At 44.3% G+C, this 5,602-nt stretch overlaps 1 non-coding gene across 1 annotated transcript; it reads right to left on the minus strand.

Annotated features, from left to right (window-relative positions):
- Positions 1 to 3,549: 3,549 nt before the first annotated feature.
- TRNAN-AUU (transfer RNA asparagine (anticodon AUU)) lies at positions 3,550 to 3,637 on the minus strand. The gene has a single exon. It is a non-coding gene; the product is annotated as a tRNA-Asn (tRNA).
- Between the last annotated feature and the right edge of the window lie 1,965 nt (positions 3,638 to 5,602).

The following is a 5,602-nucleotide window of genomic DNA, read 5'->3' on the forward strand; positions in this document are numbered from 1 at the left end:
TAACAGACATCTTTGCCAGGGTAGGTTGGCCCTCTGACATCCTTACAGATTCAGGGTCTAATTTCCTGGCAGGGACCATGGAAAAACTGTGGGAAACTCATGGGGTGAATCACTTGGTTGCCACCCCGTACCACCATCAAACCAATGGCCTGGTGGAAAGGTTCAATGGAACTTTGGGGGCCATGATACGAAAATTCATCAACGAATTCTCCAATAATTGGGACCTAGTGTTGCAGCAGTTGCTGTTTGCCTACAGGGCTGTACCACATCCCAGTTTAGGGTTTTCACCATTTGAACTTGTGTATGGTCACGAGGTTAAGGGGCCATTACAGTTGGTGAAGCAGCAATGGGAGGGGTTTACGCCTTCTCCAGGAACTAACATTCTGGACTTTGTAAGCAACCTACAAAGCACCCTCCGACACTCTTTAGCCCTTGCTAAAGAGAACCTACAGGATGCTCAAGAAGAGCAAAAGGCCTGGTATGACAGACATGCCAGAAATCGGTCCTTCAAGGTAGGAGACCAGGTTATGGTCTTGAAGGCGCAACAGGCCCATAAGATGGAAGCCTCATGGGAAGGGCCCTTCACGGTCCAAGAGCGCCTGGGAGCTGTAAACTACCTCATAGCATTTCCCAATTCCTCACTAAAGCCTAAAGTGTACCATGTTAATTCTCTCAAGCCTTTCTATTCCAGAGACTTACAGGTTTGTCAGTTTACAGTCCAGGGAGATGATGCTGAGTGGCCTGACGGTGTCTACTACGACGGGAAAAAAGACGGTGGCGTGGAAGAGGTCAACCTCTCAACCACCCTGGAACGTCTGCAGCGGCAACAAATCAAGGAGATGTGCACTAGCTTCGCCCCACTGTTCTCAGCCACCCCAGGACGGACTGAACGGGCATACCACTCCATTGATACAGGTAATGCTCACCCAATCAGAACCCCACCCTACCGAGTGTCTCCTCATGCCCAAGCCGCTATAGAACGGGAGATCCAGAACATGCTACAGATGGGTATAATCCGCTCATCTACCAGTGCATGGGCATCTCCAGTGGTTCTGGTACCCAAACCAGATGGGGAAATACGCTTTTGCGTGGACTACCGTAAGCTAAATGCTGTAACTCGTCCGGACAACTATCCAATGCCACGTACCGATGAGCTATTGGAGAAGTTGGGACGTGCCCAGTTCATCTCTACAATAGACTTAACCAAGGGGTACTGGCAAGTACCGCTAGATGAACCTGCCAAGGAGAGGTCAGCATTCGTCACCCATGCGGGGGTGTATGAATTCAATGTCCTTCCTTTCGGCCTTCGTAATGCACCCGCCACCTTCCAAAGGCTGGTAGATGGTCTACTAGCTGGACTGGGAGAATTTGCAGTTGCCTACCTCGATGATGTGGCCATTTTTTCTGACTCCTGGCCCGAACACCTACTACACCTGGAAAAGGTCTTTGAGCGCATCAGGCAGGCAGAACTAACTGTTAAGGCCAAAAAGTGTCAAATAGGCCAAAACAGAGTGACTTACCTGGGGCACCAGGTGGGTCGAGGAACCATAAACCCCCTACAGGCCAAGGTGGATGCTATCCAAAAGTGGCCTGTCCCACGGTCCAAGAAGCAGGTCCAATCCTTCTTAGGCTTGGCCGGATACTACAGGCGATTTGTACCCCACTACAGCCAAATCGCTGCCCCACTGACCGACCTGACCAAAAAGACCCAGCCAAATGCAGTTAAGTGGACTGATGAGTGTCCAAAGGCCTTTACCCAACTTAAGGCAACGCTCATGTCGGACCCTGTGCTCAGGGCCCCGAATTTTGACAAGCCATTCCTAGTAACCACAGATGCATCTGAGCGTGGTATAGGAGCAGTGCTCATGCAGGAAGCAACAGATCACAACTTCCATCCTGTCGTGTTTCTCAGCAAGAAACTGTCTGAGAGGGAAAGTCACTGGTCAGTCAGTGAAAAGGAATGCTATGCCATTGTGTACGCCCTGGAAAAGCTACGCCCATATGTTTGGGGACGGCGGTTCCAACTACAAACTGACCATGCTGCACTAAAGTGGCTTCATACTGCCAAGGGGAACAACAAGAAACTTCTTCGTTGGAGTTTAGCTCTCCAAGATTTTGATTTTGAAATTCAACACATCACAGGAGCTTCTAATAAAGTTGCTGATGCACTCTCCCGTGAGAGTTTCCCAGAATTCAGTAGTTAAAAAGTGTTCTTAAAATGTAGAAGTCTGTTAGTTATATACTTAGGAGTATATGTAAAGGTGTATGTGTTGTATTAATCTGTTTATTTTCAAGTTCTAGAAGGAAATCGCCGCCAGTGAGCTTCCCCACTGTCTGCAATTTGGGGGGCGTGTCATAAACAGATAGCTAAGGGTTAATGTCTCTTTCACCTGAAGCACCTGACCAGAGGACCAATCAGGAAACCGGATTTTTTTTCAACTTTGGGTGGAGGGAACTGAGTTTTTTTTTTGTCTTTGTTTCTGGCTGCCTGCTTGCTCTGAGCTTTGGAGAAGTAGTTCTACTTTCTAGTCTTCTGTTTCTAAGTGTAAGGACAAAGAGATCAGCTAGTAAGTTATATGGTTTCTTTTCTTTGGTATTTGCATGAATATAAGTGCTGGAGTGCTTTGATTTGTATTCTTTTTGAATAAGGCTGTTTATTCAATATTCTTTTAAGCAATTGACCCTGTGTTGTATCATCTAATACAGAGAGAACATTTGTACTTATTTTTCTTTCTTTTTATATAAAGCTTTCTTTTAAGACCTGTTGGAGTTTTTCTTTACTTCAGGGAAATTGAGTCTGTACGCACCAGGGAATTGGTGGGAGGAAGAAATCAAGGAGAGATTTGTGTGTTGGATCGCTAGCCTGATTTTGCATTCCCTCTGGGGGAATAGGAAAGTACTTTTGTTTTCAGGATTGGGAACAGAGAGGGGGAGTCTCTCTGTGTAGTTTCACAGAGCTTGTGTCTGTGTATCTCTCCAGGAGCACCTGGAGGGGGGAAGGGAAAAAGGATTATTTCCCTTTGTTGTGAGACTCAAGGGATTTGGGTCTTGGGGTCCCCAGGAAAGGTTTTCAGGGGGACCAGAGTGCCCCAAAACACTCTAATTTTTTGGGTGGTGGCAGCAGGTACCAGGTCCAAGCTGGTAACTAAGCTTGGAGGTTTTCATGCTAACCCCCATATTTTGGACGCTAAGGTCCAAATCTGGGACTAAGGTTATTACACCATAGTACTTTATTACTATAAGGGAAACAAAAAAAGAACTATCAGGAATGGATCAGTGCTTAAAAAAACTTATGAACTCCTTTGAATCAGCTCTGAATATAAGAAACTAAATTGGAGCATTACTGGTTTTACATCATAGAATCATAGACTATTAGGGTTGGAAGGGACCTCAGGAGGTCATCTAGTCCAACCTCCTGCTCCAAGCAGGACCAATCCCCAGATTTTCACCCCTGTTCCCTTAATGGCCCCCTCAGGGATTGAACTCACAACCCTGGGTTTAGTAGGCCAATGCTCAAACCCCTGAGCTATCCCTCCCCCCAAAACTAAATGCATCCAGTGAGGATGGGATTTGAACCCATGCATACAGAGCACAATGGATTAATAGTCCATCACCTTAACCACTGGGCCACCTCATCTGAGCACCACCTCCTTGCAAAACCACCCAAGAAGAGCCCTGTACTCTGGTATCTCATCATTATATGGTCTAGATGCAGACTGAGGAAGTAGTGTTTACATCCAGGTCTGGATTAATGGTAGGTTATAGCTGAGTGCCAAATCAGAGCTATGGTTTGGATTCACTGGAGCTGAAATCCCATAAGCTGCTGTCCTGGGAATTAAGATCAAAATGGCAGAAGTATCATTGTATTATCTGATTTCTCTGAAAGAGTGACTGCCATTATGGCATTTTGGCAAAATCAGAACCAGGAATAAGTTTATCTGTCTGATTTTGAACTCAGTCTAAGATCTGACTCTAATTGTAACAGGGTAAAAGCCAGGAAATGTTTAAGGGCTGCCTGCATGTAACACTGCAGGAGACTGAAGGGAAGGGTGTGTCCTCCATCCAGCTATGAGAGAGGCAAGGGGAAAATCTCTGTGGAATTGAGTCTGCATGGATTAGGGGAATTGCTTTGGCATTATGTTACTCACAAGTATTATGTTATGAACAATAAATTGTGCCCCAAAGCAAGGGCCTGAAACTGACTTTGGTGAGTCATTGGCTCTTTCCTGGGCTGGTGAGATAGCCTGCCAGCTTACACTGATATTCAAATCCACCCCAGCTCCTGAAACTGAAAGAGCTCAACTTCAATTTTTTCAGTAAGTGAGAAGCTAAAATACATACCCACAAAGGTACCTTAATCTCATTGAGAAATTAAACTCTGAACAGGTGACTGAAATAAGGAAAGAAACCCCAGGGGAATTAGCAATAGCAGCAATACCAAAATCTGTACGACTGAAATAGTTCTGAAGGCCCAGATGCAAACAGAACTTTTTGGAGCAGATCCTCAGCTTGTGTAAATTGCGATAGCTCCTTTAACTGCACCAGCTGAGCTTCGGCCCCATTGGACTTGCAACAGTATGTTTGATCAGGCAGCCCAACTGATATACCTCTTCTCTACTACAGAGAAAAATCACCCAGTTAGGACTTTGGGGTTGTGGGACATGGATCTATTTACCTGTCCATATCACAGTCTGCTGTTTTATCTCCTACAACAAGTACATCTACAATGCTAAATTGATTCTGCTGGTACTTTAATTGTTCAGTATCTCTTTCCAGTAAAAGCACAGGAGAATTATTTAGCTAAACTGTGAGTGACACTGTTATGTTAATTCCTGCTGCAAAGCTTCTAAACATCTCCTTTCAAGAGATAATGGTGTATCTCAGAGATTAAAGAGTCAACCTACCCAAGTTCAGGCAATGGATCTCTGATGGCAGAAGAACCTTTCATTTCTCAATACAGCCAAATGGAGAAATGATCAGGAGAGCACTCAAAGAGCTGAGGCTTAGCTTCCTTTGAGCAGAGATTGGGGGTTTCTGAAATCTGTTAACCAAAATAATCAAAATCCTGTCACTTGGCTGAACTAAACTGTGTATATTTCACCACACTTTTCCTCTACAAGTTCCTTTCAAGTGTACTCAATATTCAATAAGAGGCTATGCACATCTGTGGTTACAAAAAATAAGTTTAATTGCTGAGGGGATTTTTTCCCCACTAACATTCCAACCCATCTGTATGTTACGATTGCTGAAGCATATTCTGTTTCTGTCTACTTCAACTTTTTCAAGTGATATTCATTAATCCCATCTATGGCATCTCTAACATGTGGGAAATCTGCCTAGAGTAATTACAAAGTATTTCCTTTGCACTTAGTTCTGATATAAGAGCTTGGGAAGATAATGAAGGCTGATTGTAGTGTTATTCCATTGAGGACATGAATGATGCTGTTCAAATAACAGCTGGCTTGTTACACAAAAAAATGACAGATCAGAATAATAAGGCAAACTTCTCTTTAACAGTGCATTCTGATTTGAAGGACTCAGATCACTTCCTTAAATCCTGGAAACACAGGGAAAAAAATAAGAAAGAAGAATGCCAAATACA

The sequence above is a fragment of the Gopherus flavomarginatus genome, chromosome 1, assembly GCF_025201925.1.
Source record: "Gopherus flavomarginatus isolate rGopFla2 chromosome 1, rGopFla2.mat.asm, whole genome shotgun sequence".
In the NCBI taxonomy this organism is placed as follows: Eukaryota; Metazoa; Chordata; order Testudines; family Testudinidae; genus Gopherus; species Gopherus flavomarginatus.